At 43.3% G+C, this 20,923-nt stretch overlaps 2 protein-coding genes across 2 annotated transcripts in view; one reads left to right on the top strand and one right to left on the bottom strand.

Annotated features, from left to right (window-relative positions):
• SPTLC2 (serine palmitoyltransferase long chain base subunit 2) overlaps nt 1–16,647 on the bottom strand; it is a 76,449-nt gene extending 59,802 nt beyond the window's left edge. The window contains exon 1 of the mRNA XM_056851382.1: nt 16,595–16,647. The gene's annotated coding sequence lies outside the window, so the exon portion shown is untranslated. The remainder of the gene's footprint in view (nt 1–16,594) is intronic.
• LOC130479078 (metallothionein) overlaps nt 3,811–20,923 on the top strand; it is a 118,900-nt gene continuing 101,787 nt past the window's right edge. Inside the window, exon 1 of the mRNA XM_056851389.1 lies at nt 3,811–3,815. The gene's annotated coding sequence lies outside the window, so the exon portion shown is untranslated. The remainder of the gene's footprint in view (nt 3,816–20,923) is intronic.

The following is a 20,923-nucleotide window of genomic DNA, read 5'->3' as shown; positions in this document are numbered from 1 at the left end:
TCCGAGGGAACGGCCCTCCTCTTCCAGTTCAATAACTTTCCGAGCTAAAAACTCTAAACAGTAACCTTATTATAACTTTAACTTTATAACAACAGGACAGGAGATACAACTGATAAAGAGATATAAACATATGTAGATGGTAGTACAAGTATGGTTTAGTAAATAAGAATCCCTTCATAAGCATCCTATGGCAGGCGTCAAGCCCTCTTAACGGATGGACCGTCAGGGTGGGCAAGATGACCTCCTTTCCCCAGCTAAGAAGGAGCCTTCACGTGAGTAACAAGGCTCGTTCTCTAACTGGGGAAGGAGGTCATCTTATGTTGGGACTTACAAGAGCTGTCCCTGAAACTGGGTGGGTCTAAACATCCTGTACGATGCTCTGAAGAACCAGTCTGCCAAAGGCAGTGCCTGCCGAAGAATAAAGGCTTAGTTTGTAATGGCGAACAAACGTGGAAGCAGATTTCCACATAGCCACCTTGCATATTTCTTCCAGGGAGGCCTGTCGTGAGAAGGCTGTGGAAGTGGAGGCGCTTCTGACTGAGTGCGCAGTGATTCCCCCTGGGACTGGCCGGTTGCTATGGAGGTAAGCCTGGGATATGCAACTTTTAATGGTGCGGCTGATGGCCGCCTTAAACATTGGTTTTCCTTTGTTAGGAGGAGAGAGGTTAATAAAGAGGGAATCTGAGGCCCCAGTCCTCAGAACGCCTGATATAGATCTTCAGGGCCCTTCAGACATCTAAGGTGTGCCACTCCTTCTCCTTAGGATGTTGCAGATTAGTGCAGAAGGAGGCCAGATGGATATCCTGGTTCCTGTGGAATGGGGTATCGACCTTGGGTTAAAAAGATGGGTCGGGGCGGAGACAAAATTTACAAAAAATACCCCACAAAAAGGGAATACAACACGCTAACAAACAACAATGTTCACATACAAGGGAGAACAAAGCCTCTACCACTGTTTTCTATTTTCTTCACTTCTCTGTTTTCTTTTTTCTTTTCTGTTTTCTTTTCTTGGTCACTTCTGTTTTCTTCACTTCTCACTTCCCTCTGGGGCCCCTAGTCTCACGCCATCCCCCCCTCATTTACGCAATTTTCACCTGTGGCCCCCTTGGAATATACATTTGGCCCCAGGTTGAGAACTACTGGCATAGAACACAGAGCAGGGTCTGTCCCACAGAGGTGACCTAGTAAATGGGCACCTACCGTATATACCCATATATAAGCCGACCCGCGTATAAGCCGAGGTGCCTAATTTCTCCCCAAAAATGGGGAAAAATTAGGCACCCGCGTATAAGCCAAGGGTCGGCTTATAACCCCTCCCCCCCACAGGCTTACCTGACAGGGCTCTCCAGCGGCGAGGGTCCGGCGGCGGCGCGGCCCGGGGGGGCCTGGGCAGCCTTCCTGCGGCTGCAGGAGGCTTCCCATGGCCCCTCCCGCCCGAAAAAAATGGCGGTGGGGGCAGGGGGGGCCTTGGGCAGCCATCCTGTGGCTGCAGGAGGCTGCCCAAGGCCCCTCCCGCCCGGGAAAAATGGCGGCGGGGGCGGGGGCGCCTTGGGCAGCCATCCTGCGGCTGCAGGAGGCTTCCCATAGCCCCTCCCGCCCGGGAAAAATGGCGGCGGGGGCCGGGGGGGCCTTGGGCAGCCATCCTGCGGCTGCAGGAGGCTGCCCCAGGCCGCTCCCAGCAGCAGGAAGAGGCATGGGCCCGGCGGCGGTAAGTTTCCCCCCTCCCTCCTCCCTCCCTCCCCCCGTATTGACCCGTGTGTAAGCATAGGCCGGCTTTTTCAGCCCATTTTTGGGGCTGAAAAACTCAGCTTATACGCGAGTATATACGGTAATATTAAAGGCCTGGAAACTAACACATCATCTGTGCAAAAAGTCATCCAATTACTTTTGCTGAATAATGCACTTTCAAACCACTTCCAGTGCACTTCAGTGATTGCTTTCAGGTGGATTTTGCCGTTTCACACAGTAAAATCCTGCTGCAAAGTACATTGAAAGTATACTGAAAGTCCATTATTCAGATGTAAGAATTATGGGTGCTTTCACACATCTGCTTCTTCAATACCAACAATGAAATTCAAGATTAGTTTTCTGTTGATGGCAAACAGATAGACATGGGAATAATGCAGCCCAAGAGATGAAAGATATTTTACTTGGACTGAGATTTGTCCCACCCTTCCAGTGACTTTAAAGTTGGCACCAGTTTACAGCAGTATTACCAAAATAAACTGATGATGGGTTTATTGTTTGAGCAAACTGGGGCCAGCTAACATCCTGCCCATCTTGAACAGGGTTAACAATCCCAGCCATTAGGTGACTCAGGCATTCAGCATCTAAGCAATCATATTGATCTCTAAAGTCTGAGATTCCCCCCCTGCCCTCTACTCCAATTAATTTGTAACCTGCATTTAACTGCCTAACATGCAAACATTAACAGCAGTTACATAAATCAGGTTGATGCATATAAAGCAGACCTAAACAATATCACTATGGAAGCAGAGTTCTATACAGCATATCCCAAGCAAAGCAAAACTCATCTTAACATATTTGTTTAGCAAGTTCACAAATATTTGAGAAACGTACATTGACATTCTCCAACTGCTACAGACCTTAAAACTAAATAATACCATCCTATGTATAGACTAGGAGCCCCATGGCACAGAGTGGTAAAGCTGCAGTACTGCAGTCGAAGCTCTGCTCAAGACCTGAGTTCGATCCCAACGGAAGTTGGTTTCAGGTAGCCGGCTCAAGGTTGACTCAGCCTTCCATCCTTCCGAGGTCGGTAAAATGAGTACCCAGCTCGCTGGGGATAAAGGGAAGATGACTGGGGAAGGCACTGGCAAACCACCCCGCAAACAAAGTCTGCCTAGAAAACATCGGGATGTGACGTCGCCCCATGGGTCAGGAATGACCCGGTGCTTGCACAGGGGACCTTTACCTTTATGTATAGACTAACTCTGCCTAAGATTGTCCAGTACATTATTTAGCATTCAATGAAATAAGAGATACTTGCACAATCATAGTCAGTCACTATTCAACTCGTCCATGTTTATAGGATTGCAGACACCATATTTCAAGCATGAGTAATGTCAGCATTTTTCCTAGCCAAACAAACACTCATAAACACACAAGAATCTGCCTTAAATTGAATCAGACCCTTGGTCCAAAAGTCAGTATTCTCTACACAAACTGGCAGTGGCTCTCCAGGGTCTCCAACATAAATTTTTCACATAATCAACTATCAGATTCTTTAACTGGAGGTACCAGGGATTGAAGCTGAGACCTTGACAAAGACAGGTATTTCTAACCCACCACATCGTTGCAAGGATGACTGGATTCCCCTGTCCCCAAACCTGGGACCTTGTAATAAATCTCCTTCTGATAGTTTGACTGAAACTGGGTTTGGACTCTCACACACGCAGTCGAACACACCAATAAAAGCAACATGCTTCACTGAAAAGACTAAACAAAAGGTTCAGGCTTAAGCACAACGCAAAGGACAAGCAGGTGCAATAAAATAACATCTAGCTTCCTAATGTACACTTACATACATGAAGGCAAGAAGGTTACAACATCTTCGAATCAGCAAAGCAGCAGGTAGGAGATGCAACAAGATGGTCCCTGTCCCACTGATGGTGTTATTGGGTCATGCTTGGAAAAACCTGTGCCATAAGGAGATAGACAGGACTTTCTACCACACATGGTGGACATGTAAGAAGATTAAGAAGTTCTGGACAGACGTTCATTCAGAAATGCAGAAAATTTTAAAAGTGAAATATCCATACGACACTAAAAGCATGTTGTTGGGAACACTACTGGTTGATATAATGAGGTCTTCAGAGGAACTGGCAAGATATATGATTACTGCAGCAAGGGATGTTATTGCACCAAGGTGGAAGTCGCAAGAATACCCAGACATTAAGGACTGGAGAAGCAAATTGGCAAGAATATGCAGTGACCGCAAAACTGAGAAATCTGGTGAACAAAAGATTGAGTGATGATTTTTTTTAAAAAGGGAATTGTATTACTTATGTGCTTAGCAATGGCATGTTTAAAAGGAAGCAAATTGAGTAGTTTTTCTTCTTTTCTCTTTAAGGATCTTGTATTGTATAAGTAAGTTAACAGAGAGGACGACTGTATGCAGATCTATGAGATGGTTAATCACTCCTGGGAATAACATATTATATGGCAAAATTATTGAGGTACAGGGGTGGTAAAATATGTAATTAGGTAGAGTATAAATATTATGATTGTAAAAAGACTATAATTATTATAATTTGTTAGTAATGATCAGTATATTAGATTTTTTGTTAAATTCATAATGAAATTAAATGTTTTAATTATACCCTGGTAAAATATGTAAGGTTATATTTTAGTGCACTGTTAGTGGTTATGTTTGTATTATTGTAGATAGTAAATGTGGTACGGAATGTATTGTATGTAAATGTGATACTAAATGTGTTGTATGTTTATTGTGTAGCATGTAGTGTGAAAAATAAAAAATGTATTTAGAAAAAAGAAAAACCTGTGCCAGATGGTTATAAGCTAACTTTACAGGAAACGGGACCACTGACCCCCTGACCAGTATAAGTCAATCAAGAACATGATCCAAAAGATGTGGGCCCATCCCAAATGTCAACCATGTATCATATTCCACAATTGTTCCTATTCCCTTTTACCTTCCTTACTTTGTTTATTAAAAATATAATAAAATATTTAAAAGAAAAAGAAAAAAAGAACATGATCCAAAAGACTATTCTCAAAGAGGAGCAAGATTCCCCCCTCCCATCTGAGATTGCTGAGAGCAGTTACATCAGACGGGGCTGAAATGCAAAGGTGCCATCTCAAGCTTTTCATCTTATCTCGGAAACAGCGGAAGAGTTTGTAAGCACTGGATATGGAATTTTCCCTGTGTTGTTTTTTAACACTTGGCTGACACACCAGGAAATGGGCTATCACTTTAACATGTCCAAATGCTGATGTTTATAAACTGTCAGGTCGACTGATACAGAGGTGACCATTTCTCTTGACAGACCTTCTGCATGCCAAGCAGAGGCTTCACCACTGAGCCATGGCTCATCCCAAACAAAATGTAAGGTGGTAGGGAAAACAAATCTCCAAATCAAGCAAAAAATAAGCACTTCCAAGATTCACTAATCAACTCTGGCAGGATAATGTTAGTCTATAACAGACGGTGCTTTCAAAAACTGCTGTAAGGTTTCTTGCTTTCACTTATGACTGAAATGGCCCAAAATGTCCACGAACAGCTTCATGAAGAAAGACTGTAGTTAACAGCTACCCTCCCTGACAGAGCCCCTACTCTGCAGGGCTGGCACTGTCTTTTTGGTCTTTTGGAAACTAGCTGGGGAAGAGCTGCTCTCAGCTCCTCCCTGTTACGGCTAGACCTTTTTGGAACTGAGAGCTGGTGGCAGATCTACCTACTCTGGGCTTTAGGGGGAATCCTGAAGCTCAGTGGGAGATTCTTAGGAAAACATTTGGCAACTTTTGACCCAAAGAGGAATCGGTTTGCTGGAGAGCAGGCCGGACCTCCTCGGCAACTGCAAGCCAACTTGAATGAGTGGCATTGCCTTCATCTCAGATGACATGCAACTGGGTAAGGCCCTTTAAACAAAAGCTATTCTGTCTGATCAGAAAGCCTACAACTCATTTCAGTCTAACTTGAGTGTAAGCTGTCATTAAAAGTTAAAGCTATATGTAGAAATTCAACATTTTATTTCAGCACACATGTTGAAATGCAGAGAGTAGTGTATCTACTGTAGCCCAAACAAATTATGTAATTTTGCAGATATGAGTTGAAATAAAAGTATTAAGAGGTTGGTATATTAGTGGACGCCCTGACCTGGATGGCCCAGGCTAGCCTGATCTAATCAGATCTCAGAAGCTAAGCAGGGTCAGCCCTGGTTAGTATTTGGATGGGAGACCACCAAGGAATACCAGGGTTGCTGTGCAGAGGAAGGCACTGGCAAACCACCTCTGTTAGTCTCTTGCCATGAAAACCCCCAAAAGGGTCACCATAAGTCGGCTGCGACTTGATGGCACTTTACACACACACATATTAGTGGACACCTACCCTACATTGTCCCATGACGTGATTAATGCTAATATAGATGAGATAACTCCTATTTCCTAACTCCAGTTCCCACAACTCTCCTTCACTTCCTATATCCCTAAAAATAGAAATACAGTCTTCCCTTCCTCCCTTGAATCTTGATGGGCTGTTCCTGTAAGCAAAAGCAGAGGTACTGAATGTGCATCTCTTGATTAGGTCTGCCAAAGTTCCCAAATCCCACTGTCTGTACACCGTAATCTTAAAATAGTTAAAAGCTACTGATTTCATACAAACCGCACTGCTTTCTACTACCCAGAACTCATAAGGATATAAGAAGAGCCCTATTGGATTAGACCAATAGTCCATCTAGTCCAGCATACTGTCTCGCACAATGGCCAACCAGTTCCTCTGGAGGGCCAACAAAAGGGTACAGAGGCAGAAGCTTTCCCCTGAAGTTGCCTCCTGGCACTGGCATTCAAACGTCAACTGCCTCAGAACTTGGAGGTTCTCCAAACCTCACCTCTTGACACCCAAGTGAGTACAAAAGAACTCTTCGTCTACTTACTAGAAATTTGAACAGACGGGAGGCTGATAAGAATATTTCTGGGACCCCCACCCCTCCATAATCCGAACTGAAAAAGTTTGATCTGAGTTAGTCATCGGGATTAGCGACAGGAGCCTTATCGGATCGATCAGCCTAAACCATAACAAAGAGTCGGAAGGATACCTTTTAGACTGACAAGAATTATCACCAATGAGAGGTCCGAAGGAAGGGGAGGGTGATTTCTCTTCCTGATTTTCCGGCGAATTCCTGCCACGTTTGCAGTAAGGGAGTGCCTGGAACGGAAGACTTTCTATAACACCCTCTCTATCATTGGAACTAAAACAACAGGAAGTAGCCGCGGGACTGAATATCCGTCGCACTCGAGTTACTTTCAAATCATTCCTGAAGGAATAACCATCGAGAAGAGGCGATAGAAGGTCTGCAGCACTAGTAACTTCCTGTTTACTTCCTGATTAATCCGATCTAGAGCGACCGAAAAAACTCACTGGTATTTTAAAACTTTAAAATGCAATTTTAAAGCCAATTTCGACTCTTTTCAACCCGAAAAAATTACTAGGCTGATCTTTGAACTATCATCTTTTAACCAGCACCTTAAAGGCCCTGTCGGTGGACATGTATTTTACCAGCTTTTTTTGAATGTAAATGTCTCGACCCCGCTCTGGCTCACTACATAGCCCTGCCTATACTAAACTAAGGGACTCTTTACAAACCTCGACCATGGAAAAAAAGTTACAGGATATGCTAACTAAACAAACTGAGGCAACAAATAAACAGTTTGAACAGATGTCTACACAGATGGCACAGTTGACTTCTATGATGACAAATCTTGGTCAAGCATCCCAAGCTATTAATCAGAAGTTGGATGTGGTCACTGGAGACTTGAAAGAAGTAAAAACTCAAATGATTGTTATGAAGACAGATATGCAAGCGATGGATGTATCAATTAAGAAAGTGATGGATGAGCACAAGGACACAAAAAAAAAATTAACAAGCCAAGAAAAACAGATTGAAACAATACAAGCGGATCAGATGGCGGCAAAAAATCAAATGGCAATGATGGAGATGAGAGTGAAAGAGACCAACCTTCGTATACGCAATTTTCCAGATATGATGGGAGATAATAAAGAATCTGCAATACCAAATTTGGCCTACTTATTTCAGATAGATGAACAAGAATTAAAACAAGCCATTAATAGAATATACAGGATACCACTACCTGCTAGAATGAGAAGATCTAAGCCAAGAGATTTGATGATAGTGTTCTATGACACCAGAGTTAAAGATAAGATTATGAAGATTCATTATGAAAATCCAGTGTCAGCAGGAGACTCCTCTCTTATACTACTGAAGGATATTCCAAGGCATCTACTTTCACAGAGGAATAACTACAAAGACTTTGTGTCTATACTGAAAGCTAATGGCATCAAATATCGTTGGATTATGCCACAAGGTTTGGCTTTCACCTATAAGGAAGTGAAAACGACAATTCTATCCCAAGCAGATGTGGGGAAATTTTTGAGAAAATATAAAATGGACCTTAAAGAATTACCTGGAGAGAAGGAGGAAGAAGAAGAGGAAGAAGAAGAGGTACAGGGTGCAGAAGGTGGTACTAAACTATAGACTTTTTATTTTGCTAAAAAATACTACATTATGGCAAAAGCAATTTCTTGGAATGTAAATGGACTGAATGAGAAAACTAAAAGGGCCAGAATCTTCAAATATCTACAGAAATATAAATACTCCCTAATTTGCCTACAAGAAACCCATATAGCTTCAAAGCATAAAAAATACTTGGAGAAACAGGTGCTTGGACAAGCATTTATTGCTTCTGCTAAAACTAAAACAAAGGGAGTGGTAATCTATGCCCACCCCAGTCTCTGTCCAGAACTAGTATATAAAGACAATGAAGGAAGAATTGTAATTATCAGAACTAAAATATTGGGACAAAGGACAATAGTGGTTGGAATCTATGCACCCAATGAAGGGAAAAAATCCTTCTATGAAAAATTACATGACCTGATAACCCAGTACGCACAAGACCAAATTTTATTGATGGGCGACTTCAATGGAATTATTCTCCCATCTCTGGACAAAAAATCAAAAGCAAAAGATATCAATGATGGATGCTTGCCTAAAACTTTCTTTGCCATGGCTTCAGAATTAGAATTACAAGACATTTGGAGAACAATGAATACAACAGCTAAAGAATACACCTTTTATTCAGCAAGACACGATTCACACTCCAGAATCGATATGATATGGGCCAGTAAATCAATTTTCACGCAACTACGTAAAATTCATATTTTACCTAGAACTTTTTCTGATCACAATCCTGTTACCTTTGATTGGAACAATAAACAAGCATTTAGATGGCGAATGAACGATAAACTTTTAAAAGACAACAAGATACAAAAGGAATTACAGGTTTTAATGAAAGACTTTTTTGAAATTAACCTTAATGGGGAAACTTCTTTAAATACAGTTTGGGACGCATTCAAAGCTGTTCTGAGAGGTTTTATGATACAGAAACACTCGGCCTGGAAGAAGACTCAATTGCAATTTACAAACAACATACTTTGGAATTTACAAAATTTGGAGCAGAAATTGGTAATGGTAACACAGGAAGAGGAGAGAAGAGAAATTCAAATACAGATTTCTGCATCTAAACACCAATTAAATTTGGTAATAATGGAGGAAATGAATAAAAATCTGAAACTTGCTAAACAAAAGTATTTTGAATATGCAAATAAACCAGGAAAATTTTTAGCAACACAACTGAAGGACTCATTTCAAAAGAAGATTATAACAAAAATCCAAACTGCTAAAGGACCAGTTTATTCAACTTCAGAAATTCAGAAAGAATTTGCTTCATTTTACTCTAAGTTATATCAGAAAGAAAATATTCCAAAACAGAAAATAGATAAATTTCTAAACTCAATACAGATGAAAGCTTTGTCAATGACCCAGAGAGAATGTATTGAAGCTCCAGTAACAAGGGAAGAAATACAAGAAGCAATACTGAGACAAAAAACGGATAAAACACCTGGACCAGATGGAATTACTGCACTATTTTATAGAACATTTAGTGACAATTTAGTTGGATTTTTTGGTTCACTTTACAATGCAATTTTGGACGAGGGAACATCCCCGGAGACTTGGTCACACGCATTTATATCACTGATACCCAAAGAAGGAAGAGATCCAGAAAAAACATCTAATTACAGACCTATATCGCTCTTAAATGTGGATTACAAAATTTTTGCTTCGGTTTTGGCATGTAGGATAAAGCAATTTATTAAGGATCTTATACATGAGGACCAAGCAGGTTTTATACCAGGAAGGCAAATAAAAGACAATGTAAGAATTTTACTAGATTCACTGGAATATTATGACCATAATATTCAACAAACTGCGGCTTTTGTATTTTTGGATGCAGAAAAAGCCTTTGATATGGTCTCTTGGAACTTTTTGAAACGGATTTTGGATAAATTGAATTTTGGAGATCGTTTTCAGAAAGGTATATCGGCTATTTATACCTCCCAACAAGGTAAAATTTTGGTTAATGAATCAATGTCAGATAACTGCCAAATCATGAAAGGGACTAGACAGGGATGTCCCTTGTCTCCACTTTTATTTTTGTTGGTGTTGGAACCGCTATGTGTGAAACTAAGAAGTATGGAGGACATCCGCGGGCTAAGAATTAAAAAACATGAATTTAAGTTGAGAGCATTCGCGGATGACCTACTGCTAATTTTGGAAAACCCAACACAGTCAATGAATATACTTCAGGAGACTTTGGATGATTTTGGAAAAGTATCAGGCTTTAAAGTGAATCAAGAAAAAACAAAGATAATATTTAAAAATTTATCGGAAATACAACAACAGGAATTTATATCATATACTGGCTGGGAGAAAGCTAACAAAGTTAAATACCTGGGAATTTGGATCACTGCAAAGAATAAAGATCTGTTAACCAACAACTACCTCAAGTTATGGGGTAAGATTAAAACTGATATGATTATATGGTCAAACAAAAAATTGTCATTAATGGGACGTATCTCAACGATCCAAATGAATGTCTTACCGAGGATGCTCTTCTTATTCCAAAATTTACCAATAATATCACAAACAAAATATTTTGAAACTTGGAGGAAAGACATTTCAAACTTCATCTGGCAAGGAAAAAAACCAAGGACTGCTTATAAATACTTGGTGGATCTAAAAACTAGAGGAGGTTTAGCACTGCCTAACTTTCAACTCTATGCTGAAGCGGTAGCTTTAGTATGGCTAAAAGACTGGATGGATTTGTCAAATGTACGTTTGCTAGACTTGGAAGGTTATAATAACTTAAGTGGATGGCATGGTTATTTGTGGTATGATAAAATTAAGTTACAAGCAACATTCCGTAATCATATAATCAGGTCCTCTCTACTTCGTATTTGGATGAGATATAAACACATTTTGGAACCAGAAACACCGATGTGGATATCACCCCAAGAAATGCTAACTTTGCGCCCACTTAGACCAGACAAATTTATTACTTATCAAGATCTAATTAATTGGGAAGGAAAGAAATGCTCACTAAAAGACTTTCAACTGCTTAAGGATGATTTACAATGGCTTCAATATTACCAAATCAAATCAGTTTTTGTACAAGATGTAAAAAAAGGTTTCTCTAAAGAAAAATCTCCTTTTCAAAGGATTCTACTAGACAATAATACAAAGCTGATTTCTAAAATGTATAATCTCCTTTTAACAATATACTGTGAGCAGGACACGATTAAACCAACTATGATCGATTGGGCTCAAAATCTGGGACATGATATTGTTTTAAATAAATGGGAAAGATTATGGTCTAAAGATTTAAAAGGAATAAAAGCACAGTCAGTGCGAGAAAACATCTATAAAATGATGTATAGATGGTATCTAACACCCAAGAAAATTGCAAAGATTTATAAAACGATGTCCCCTACTTGTTGGAAATGTAACAAAGAAATTGGTTCCTTTTATCACATGTGGTGGACCTGTGACAAAGCTAAAGACTTCTGGGACATGATTTATAACGAACTGAGATTAATATTACAAAAGAATATATCCAAAACACCAGAAATGATGTTATTGAGTATGATTCCAGACGACTTAGCAACACAAAGAACCTTTTTGATATATGCCACAACAGCTGCGAGACTGCTTTATGCAGCGAAATGGAAAGGGCTAGAAACTCCAGAGAAAAAAGACTGGATTGTTAAAATGTTTGAAGTGGCAGAAATGGCAAAACTCACAGCTATTCTAAATGAAGAAAATGACGTTCGGTTTTTGGGGGAATGGGGGGCGTGGATGCATTATTGTGAATATGAGTTAAAATTGGGAAGAATGGAAGAATATTTTCTAATCTGATCCAGCGGATTATTTTTGATTTTTTTTTTATATTGAATAAGCATAATTATATTTACTAACAGATTATGGTTTTTTATATATGGTATTGATATTTTATCAAGATTAGATTACCTATGACGGGAGGAACTTTTTATTAAGAGGCAGATAGAGGTGATGGGGAAGTCAAAAATTTTCCATTTCTTTTTTTTTCTTTTTTCTTTTCTCTTTTTAATTATATGATATGGAATTATAACAACTTTAGGTTAGAATTGAAATTCGATATTGTTATAGATGTTGTTTAATGCAATGGAAAATTTCTATCATAAAACCCAATAAAATTTATATATAAAAAAAAAAGAACTTGGAGGTTCTCTTTAGTCACCACAGCTAGTAGCCACTGATACACCTATCCTCCAGGAATCTATCCAATCCCCTTTTAAAGCTCTCTATTCCTGTGGTCATCACTACATCCTCTGGCAGTAAATTCCACATTTTAATCAATCTCAGTGTAAAGAAGTATTTTCTTTTGTCTGTCCTGAATCTACTGATCACCAGCTTCATTGGATGGCCTTGAGTTCTAATTTTTTGGGAGGAGAAAAAGTTCTCTGTCAACTCTCTCCACCCTGCACAGTTTAGAAAAGTGATGACTAAGGGGGGACGTTTATAAATATAACGTCCCCCCTTAGTCATCACTTTTCTAAACTGAAAAAGAAATGCTGATTCTATGACCTTAAGCAGATGATGAGAGGGAGGGCATCTTGGCCATCTTCTGGGCATGGAGTAGGGGTCACTGGGGGTGTGGTAGTTGTGAATTTGGAGAGTCATGACCCCTTTGTAGTAGCCCTTAGCAGACTTTGTTCCTCTATCTGCCTAATAATTCTGTTTTTGATTACAGTTCCTACTAATTTCCCTGGGACATTAGGCTGAGTGGAGTTTAATTTCCTGGTTCCCCTCTAAACCCCTTTTAAAAAATAGGTGTAACATTTGCTCCTCTCCAGTCTTCTGGTACAACAGCTGAATTTAGTGATAAATTACATATACAGGCAGCCCATTATCCCTCCACCACCACCCCACCTCTTCTTAACAGACTCTCCTCTTCTTAACTATCTACTATTCCTTTCCTCCTCCTCCTGGACTATTTCACAAATCTAGGAGCTCTGTACCTTCTCTCCTGCAGATTATGTTCTCACCAGGACCTCCTTCATTTGAATTATGTGGCTTTGGAGAATGTTTCTACTAAAAGCCCAACTAATTTTTCCAACATTTGTATTCCTGGGTGCGGCAAAATAAGTGGGGCCCACCCTGAGCCACAACTGTCCTCCTCTCCAAGCGCTATCCTCAGCTCCATACATTTAAAAACCTCTGTTAAAAATGCTGTGCCCTGACATGGAGGCCCAGGCTAGCCTGATCTCATTGGATCTCAGAAGCTAAGCAGGGTCAGCCCTGGTTAGTATTTGGATGGGAGACCACCAAGGAATACCAGGGTTGCTATGCAGAGGAAGGCCTGGGCAAACCACCTCTGTTAGTCTCTTGCCTTGAAAACCCCATAAGGGGTCCCCATAAGTCGGCTGCGACTTGACGGCACTTTACACACACAAAAATGCTGCATCAATGCTTTAAAAACAAACAAAAATAGGCTTGGATATTCTGCATCAGGGATGGTCCTGCTCTTGTCCCACTTTGAGTCCCCCCCACCCTGTATAAATGCTAGGCAAGGTCAGTAGGAGTATTCTCCAACCTACACATTCAGATGAACACCAAATTTAGGAGATGTGACTAGTAAAATCAATCTGCAGGTCCCCACATGGACGTGACCCCCACCAGCAACACAATCTGCAAGCAATACTGACTAGTCAGGCGGGCAGCAAAACTCCCTCCAGCATCTCAGGCGGAGAAAGGTATCTCTCCCAACACTCACTACCCGGAGACTGAACCCGGGAGCTTCCTGCATGCGAAAGCAGATGCTCTGCCGCTACCAGCAGGAGGAAATTCACAGTGGGTAGCCGTGTTAGTCTGTCTGCAGTAGTAGAAAAGAGCAAGAGTCCAGTAGCACCTTAAAGACTAACAGAAATATTTTCTGGCAGGGTATGAGCTTTCGTGAGCCACAGCCCAGGAAATTCACAGTGGGTAGCCGTGTTAGTCTGTCTGCAGTAGTAGAAAAGAGCAAGAGTCCAGTAGCACCTTAAAGACTAACAGAAATATTTTCTGGCAGGGTATGAGCTTTCGTGAGCCACAGCCCAGGAAATTCACAGTGGGTAGCCGTGTTAGTCTGTCTGCAGTAGTAGAAAAGAGCAAGAGTCCAGTAGCACCTTGAAGACTAACAGAAATATTTTCTGGCAGGGTATGAGCTTTCGTGAGCCACAGCCCAGGAAATTCACAGTGGGTAGCAGTGTTAGTCTGTCTGCAGTAGTAGAAAAGAGCAAGAGTCCAGTAGCACCTTAAAGACTAACAGAAATATTTTCTGGCAGGGTATGAGCTACAGCTCACGAAAGCTCATACCCTGCCAGAAAATATTTCTGTTAGTCTTTAAGGTGCTACTGGACTCTGCCAGGAAATATTTCTGTTAGTCTTTAAGGTGCTACTGGACTCAGCCAGGAAATATTTCTGCTAGTCTTTAAGGTGCTACTGGACTCTGCCAGGAAATATTTCTGCTAGTCTTTAAGGTGCTACTGGACTCTGCCAGGAAATATTTCTGTTAGTCTTTAAGGTGCTACTGGACTCTGCCAGGAAATATTTCTGTTAGTCTTTAAGGTGCTACTGGACTCTGCCAGGAAATATTTCTGTTAGTCTTTAAGGTGCTACTGGACTCTGCCAGGAAATATTTCTGCTAGTCTTTAAGGTGCTACTGGACTCTGCCAGGAAATATTTCTGTTAGTCTTTAAGGTGCTACTGGACTCTTACTCTTTTCTACTACAGCTGTGGCTCACGAAAGCTCATACCCTGCCAGAAAATATTTCTGTTAGTCTTTAAGGTGCTACTGGACTCTGCCAGGAAATATTTCTGTTAGTCTTTAAGGTGCTACTGGACTCAGCCAGGAAATATTTCTGCTACTCTTTAAGGTGCTACTGGACTCTGCCAGGAAATATTTCTGCTAGTCTTTAAGGTGCTACTGGACTCTGCCAGGAAATATTTCTGTTAGTCTTTAAGGTGCTACTGGACTCTGCCAGGAAATATTTCTGTTAGTCTTTAAGGTGCTACTGGACTCTGCCAGGAAATATTTCTGTTAGTCTTTAAGGTGCTACTGGACTCTGCCAGGAAATATTTCTGTTAGTCTTTAAGGTGCTACTGGACTCTGCCAGGAAATATTTCTGTTAGTCTTTAAGGTGCTACTGGACTCTGCCAGGAAATATTTCTGTTAGTCTTTAAGGTGCTACTGGATTCTGCCAGGAAATATTTCTGCTAGTCTTTAAGGTGCTACTGGACTCTGCCAGGAAATATTTCTGTTAGTCTTTAAGGTGCTACTGGACTCTGCCAGGAAATATTTCTGTTAGTCTTTAAGGTGCTACTGGATTCTGCCAGGAAATATTTCTGTTAGTCTTTAAGGTGCTACTGGACTCTGCCAGGAAATATTTCTGTTAGTCTTTAAGGTGCTACTGGACTCTGCCAGGAAATATTTCTGTTAGTCTTTAAGGTGCTACTGGATTCTGCCAGGAAATATTTCTGTTAGTCTTTAAGGTGCTACTGGACTCTGCCAGGAAATATTTCTGTTAGTCTTTAAGGTGCTACTGGACTCTGCCAGGAAATATTTCTGTTAGTCTTTAAGGTGCTACTGGACTCTGCCAGGAAATATTTCTGTTAGTCTTTAAGGTGCTACTGGACTCTGCCAGGAAATATTTCTGCTAGTCTTTAAGGTGCTACTGGATTCTGCCAGGAAATATTTCTGTTAGTCTTTAAGGTGCTACTGGACTCTTACTCTTTTCTACTACAGCTGTGGCTCACGAAAGCTCATACCCTGCCAGAAAATATTTCTGTTGGTCTTTAAGGTGCTACTGGACTCTTGCTCTTTTCTACTACAGCAGGAGGAAGGGAGCCCACGGGGCGGACACGCTCTCCCCCCCCCGCCCCCCACCCTCCTTGAATGTCAATGGCTCGTAAACGGGCAGGGCTGGATCCGGATCTTTCTGGGGCTTGGTGCGCGTGTCTCTGGCGACGTCTGCGGACAGCCTGGGCTGGGAGACCGGAAAAGGGGGAAGGAGAGGAGGGCGGGAGAGAGGAGGAGGAGGAGGAGGAGGAAGAGCACCTGGCCTCTTTTTTCCCCTCAGGGGGGACTCCCAGGAAAGAGGAAAGCCCGGAGTGGGCGGTCGGGCGGGGACGGGCCGCAGCGAGGTCTCCCTCCGAGGAGGAAGCCGAAGCGGGGTTGGCCGCTCCAGGCCACCCGCCCTTGCTTCCTCCGCTCGCCCCGCCTGTCGCGTGGGTGACAGCGAGCGGCGCAGGAACGGCTCCCCTTCCCCGAGCGGCGTCCGGAGCGCCGCCTCGCCCCTGCCCCAGCCTCGCCTCAGCCTCGCCCCATGCTGGGCTCGGAGGAGCGCCCTGGGGCCGGGAGTGGCCGCCCGGGTCGGTCGGGCGAGCCCCGCCGGCCGCCTCACCTGGCTGTGGGCGTCGGCGGCGCCTCCTCGCACGTAGCCGTTCTTCAGGCCGCCGTGCTTGTGGGGGCCGCAGCCGTTGGCGCGGGGCTGCCCGTCCAGCTTCCCAGGGCCCGGGGTCATCTCGCCGGCTCCGACGGCGACTCCAGCAGCAGCAGCCGAGAACCCGCCCTCAACGCCCGGCCCTGCCGCTCTATCGCACCGGAAACCCAGGCGGAAGCGCCCGCCAATCACAGGCCGCGGCATCACCCCGGGGGGCGGGGACTGTGCAAATTACTACGCTTCGCCCAGGCGGGAGAGAGAAACCAGGTGGGCGGGGCCTAGAGGCGGCGGAGGGATCCAGATCCACGCAGGGGAGAACAGAACTCAGAGTTTCGAGTTGACCAACCAGGAGGCGGCGAAATCTGACGGGCGGCGGCGAGAAGAGGCGAAGCGGCCCATTCACGCCGGATGACTCATTCCGCGAAAGTGAATGTGGGGTGGCAGGGCGGGGGTTGTTGTGAGAAGGCGGTGTTCGTATTCGGGGGAATGTCCCGTTCTCACGCTGCAGTGCAATCCATGGGCGCGCTTCTAGAATGTATCCCATGCGGAGCGACTTCACCTTAAGAGCTATGGGTTTACGATGGAGTCGCTCCACATAGGGTTGTGCTGTAAATACCTCAATATGCCCAGCTGATTTATTTTAGTAAATTCCTTTGAAATGTGGTGTTAGAGGAGATTTTTATGCATACCACCCAAATGACAAATCTGTGGGGTTCTAGATCAAATCAAGTGTGAACTCTTCCTAGAGGTTAACATGACTAAACTGAGGCTATTGTACTTGGATTACATTGTGAGATGACAAGAGTAACTGAAAAAGCCAAAGAGGAGCATGCCTGTTATATTAGGTGCTGTAGAACACAGATGCCCTGACCTGGATGGCCCAGGCTAGCCTGATCTCGTCAGATCTCAGACGCTAAGCAGGGTCGGCCCTGGTTAGTATTTGGATGGGAGACCACCAAGGAATACCAGGGTTGCTGTGCAGAGGAAGGCACTGGCAAACCACCTCTGTTAGTCTCTAGCCATGAAAACCCCAAAAGGGGTCGCCATACGTTGGCTGCGACTTGGCGACACTTTACACACACACACATAACAGACAGGGTAATGCTGCTGCAGTCGTCTTGTTTGTGTTGTGGGCTTCTCAGAGGCACCTGGTTGGCCACTGTGTGAAGAAACTGCTGGACTTGATGGGCCTTGATCTGATCCAGCATGGCTTTTCTTATGTTCAATAATGCTAGTTGAAGGCAGCAGGGAAAAAAGAAGACCCAGCATGAGATGGATTGTCTATAAAGGAAGCCACAGTCCTCAGTTTGCAGGACCTGAGCATGGCTGTTAACGATAGGACGTTTTGGAGGACATTGATTCATAGGGTCGCCATGAGTTGGAAGCAACTTGAGGGCACTTACACACAATTTTAGTGATTGTGGAGAAGGCAGTCTGTGATGCTGTCAAGGCTGGACTGTTGGGGCCCAAGTCTGGAGGCCTGGATCAACGGGGTGGGGGACCCAAAGGCAGGCTTGCAAGTCCTGCCCAGCACAGTAGGACTTATTTCTGAATAAATATGTGCAGAATCTGGTTACATTGTGAGCAGGGAGTTCATGAGATTAGACAACTTTATTCTATGTTTATTCTGTGCTTTTCATACATTACTAGGGAATGTCCAGAGTCTAGCAGTGCCATCCTACTCAGAATTCTATTCAGGTCTATTCAATGGGGTTTACTCCCAGGGAAGTGTTTTGAGAGTGGACTGAAAATCATGTAACTGCATCGGTGATGGCAACAAATGAGGGGTGGCATATCATGACAGAAATTTGTAAAATTCTGAATGGCATTGTGGTTTTTCCCCTTCCCTTTTAACATAGGAGCCTTCACGTTATTGAAGGAGTGGCACCCTTGTTACTGTGAATACGTGCGATCAATATGCTTGACCTTTCTATCTACGGAGCTCGAGGCAGCTTGTGTGTGTATGCTGTCATGTCACAGCTGACTTATGGCAACCCTGTAGGGTTTTCAAGGCAAGAGACGTTCAGAGGTGGTTTGCCATTGCCTACCTCTGTGTCACGACTGGTAGTCCTTGGAAGTCGCCCATCCAAATTCTAATGAGGGCCGACCCTGATTAGTACTTGGATGGGAGACCACCATGGAATACCAGAGTCGTTATGCAGAGGAAGACAATGGCAAACCATCTCAGTCTCTTGCCTTGAAAATCCTACTGGGTTGCCATAAGTCAGCTGCGACTTGACGGCATTTAAAACACATGGGCTTGGCAGAAAATCTCACGCCTCAGGGAAAATCTCATGGCTGTTGATGACAGAATAGGGATAAGGATTAATGACTGTGGATGTTTTACCAGTAGGCACCAATGATTAGGAGATGATCCTCCGATGTCTCTGTTGAAGCACCCATGTAAACGACTGTAATTGGGGGGGTGGTATTAACCGCCCAGGCCAAATTTGGACACATTTCTTTGGATCTTTTTTCCTTGCAGTGAGTGAGAAAGAAAGTGCATAAAACTTGGAGAATAAGCTAGACCCAAACATTGCATTTTTAAATAGTTCTTCACTGAATAACAAATCAGATCTTATTTCATGTATAGATGAAGAAGTTTGGCATCAAAGAAAATATAGCAATATCAAAGAATACAGAATCTCCTTGTTTTCTTTCTGACGAAGCACCTTTAAAATATCTTTATCTTCAGTGCCATGCCATAACGCTGAGCTTGAATAATGCAAAGATTAATGTTTAATAATCTAAAGATTAATGTTTAATAAATTTCCACGGTCATGCAAACAAAACAAGCTGGCTGGTTCTCTTCTTGCAGCAGCTGGGCTTGAAAGTTTTAGGTGGTCATCCTGTGCTCTCCCAGCAGAGCAGAAGCCAAGAACAGGAGAGCTTCTTTCTTAGGGTGCCACCAACTTCTATAAACTTCAGAGGTGTACCCCCTTCCCTTAATTTTGTTGAATATCTAACCAGGAAGGGTCCTGTATTAAAGTAAGCCATCGATACCTTCTAGAGAAGCCTCTAAATGGTTCTGACCCAACTTGATACCTCCCAGTTATTCAGTCATCCTTTAATATTCTGCCAACTAATTTCATCTTGCTGTGCACAAACTGGAAACCATGTGTTCCTTTCTGTAAGCTCTAGTCCTGCGGCAAACCCATAAACAGATTCCAGCAGACGGCAAGTCCACGAAAGTAGTTTTATTGATTAGACTCGACAGGTTACAGAAGCCAAAGTCAGAATGACACTAGTAAGGGTAAGGCACATGGCATATATGGAAAGGCGAAAGGAGGTAACCAGTAACCCAGGCAACCCCCCTCCCAGAGGCAGGAAGGAGTACTTGGCAATTCCCACACTAAAGGAATCTGTGAAGGACTCTATGAAGTCTAAACACGGGGCACAGACTGGCCTTGGAGAGAACTGCAAAACAGCACCTGGGAGCACAACCATGAACTGTCTTCATGGCCTGCTCCTGACATTCTGCCCCCCCAAAGACCCCCCCTCACCCCCCACCGAGGGTTTGTGAGGGTAGGCGGAATGGAATTCTTGTACCAGGCGGGGGGCGGAGACGTCACGGGCCCACACCCATTCATCGTGGGTGGGACCAAAATGTTTCCAGCGAACCAGGTATTGAAGGGCACCGTAGCGAAAGCAGGAATCCAGTATCTTAGCCACTTCAAAATGTTCTCTCCATCCCCCCACCATTTCAGGCACTTTAGGTTGTGGCTCAGGATGCCATCTTTGGGAAGGAACGTACGGTTTTAAGAGACTTATATGGAACACAGGATGAATTCTCCGTAGAGACTTGGGCAAGGAGAGTTCTACAGTCACTGGATTAATAATCCGGGAAATGGGGAACGGACCTACGTACTTGGCACTGAGCTTATCACACGAGCGGGTAGATGGTAGGTTCTTGGTGGACAGATAGACGAGATCCCCCACCCTGTATTCCTTACCGGGGGAACGATGTTTGTCAGCTTGAGCCTTGTACTTTCGTTTGGCTCATTCCAGATTTTTAACCAGCCTTGGCCAGTTTGTTTGAATGGAACACACCCCTTCAGCCACATCAGCTCCCCCCTCCTCCTCAGACACATCGACATGGCCCACTGGATTAAACTCTTTACCATGAACAACCTGAAATGGGCTGAACCCTGTGGATTGGTGAACCGCATTATTGTAAGCATACTCGGCAAAAGGCAACAGGTTTACCCAGTCATCCTGATGGTAATTGACATAACAGCGCAAATAACATTCACCCGTTCAGTTTGACCATCCGTTTGGGGATGGAAGGCA

Source organism: Euleptes europaea, chromosome 6 (genome assembly GCF_029931775.1).
Source record: "Euleptes europaea isolate rEulEur1 chromosome 6, rEulEur1.hap1, whole genome shotgun sequence".
Classification (NCBI taxonomy): Eukaryota; Metazoa; Chordata; class Lepidosauria; order Squamata; family Sphaerodactylidae; genus Euleptes; species Euleptes europaea.
Note: the sequence above shows the minus strand (reverse complement) of the source record. Positions and strands in the feature narration are given on the sequence as shown.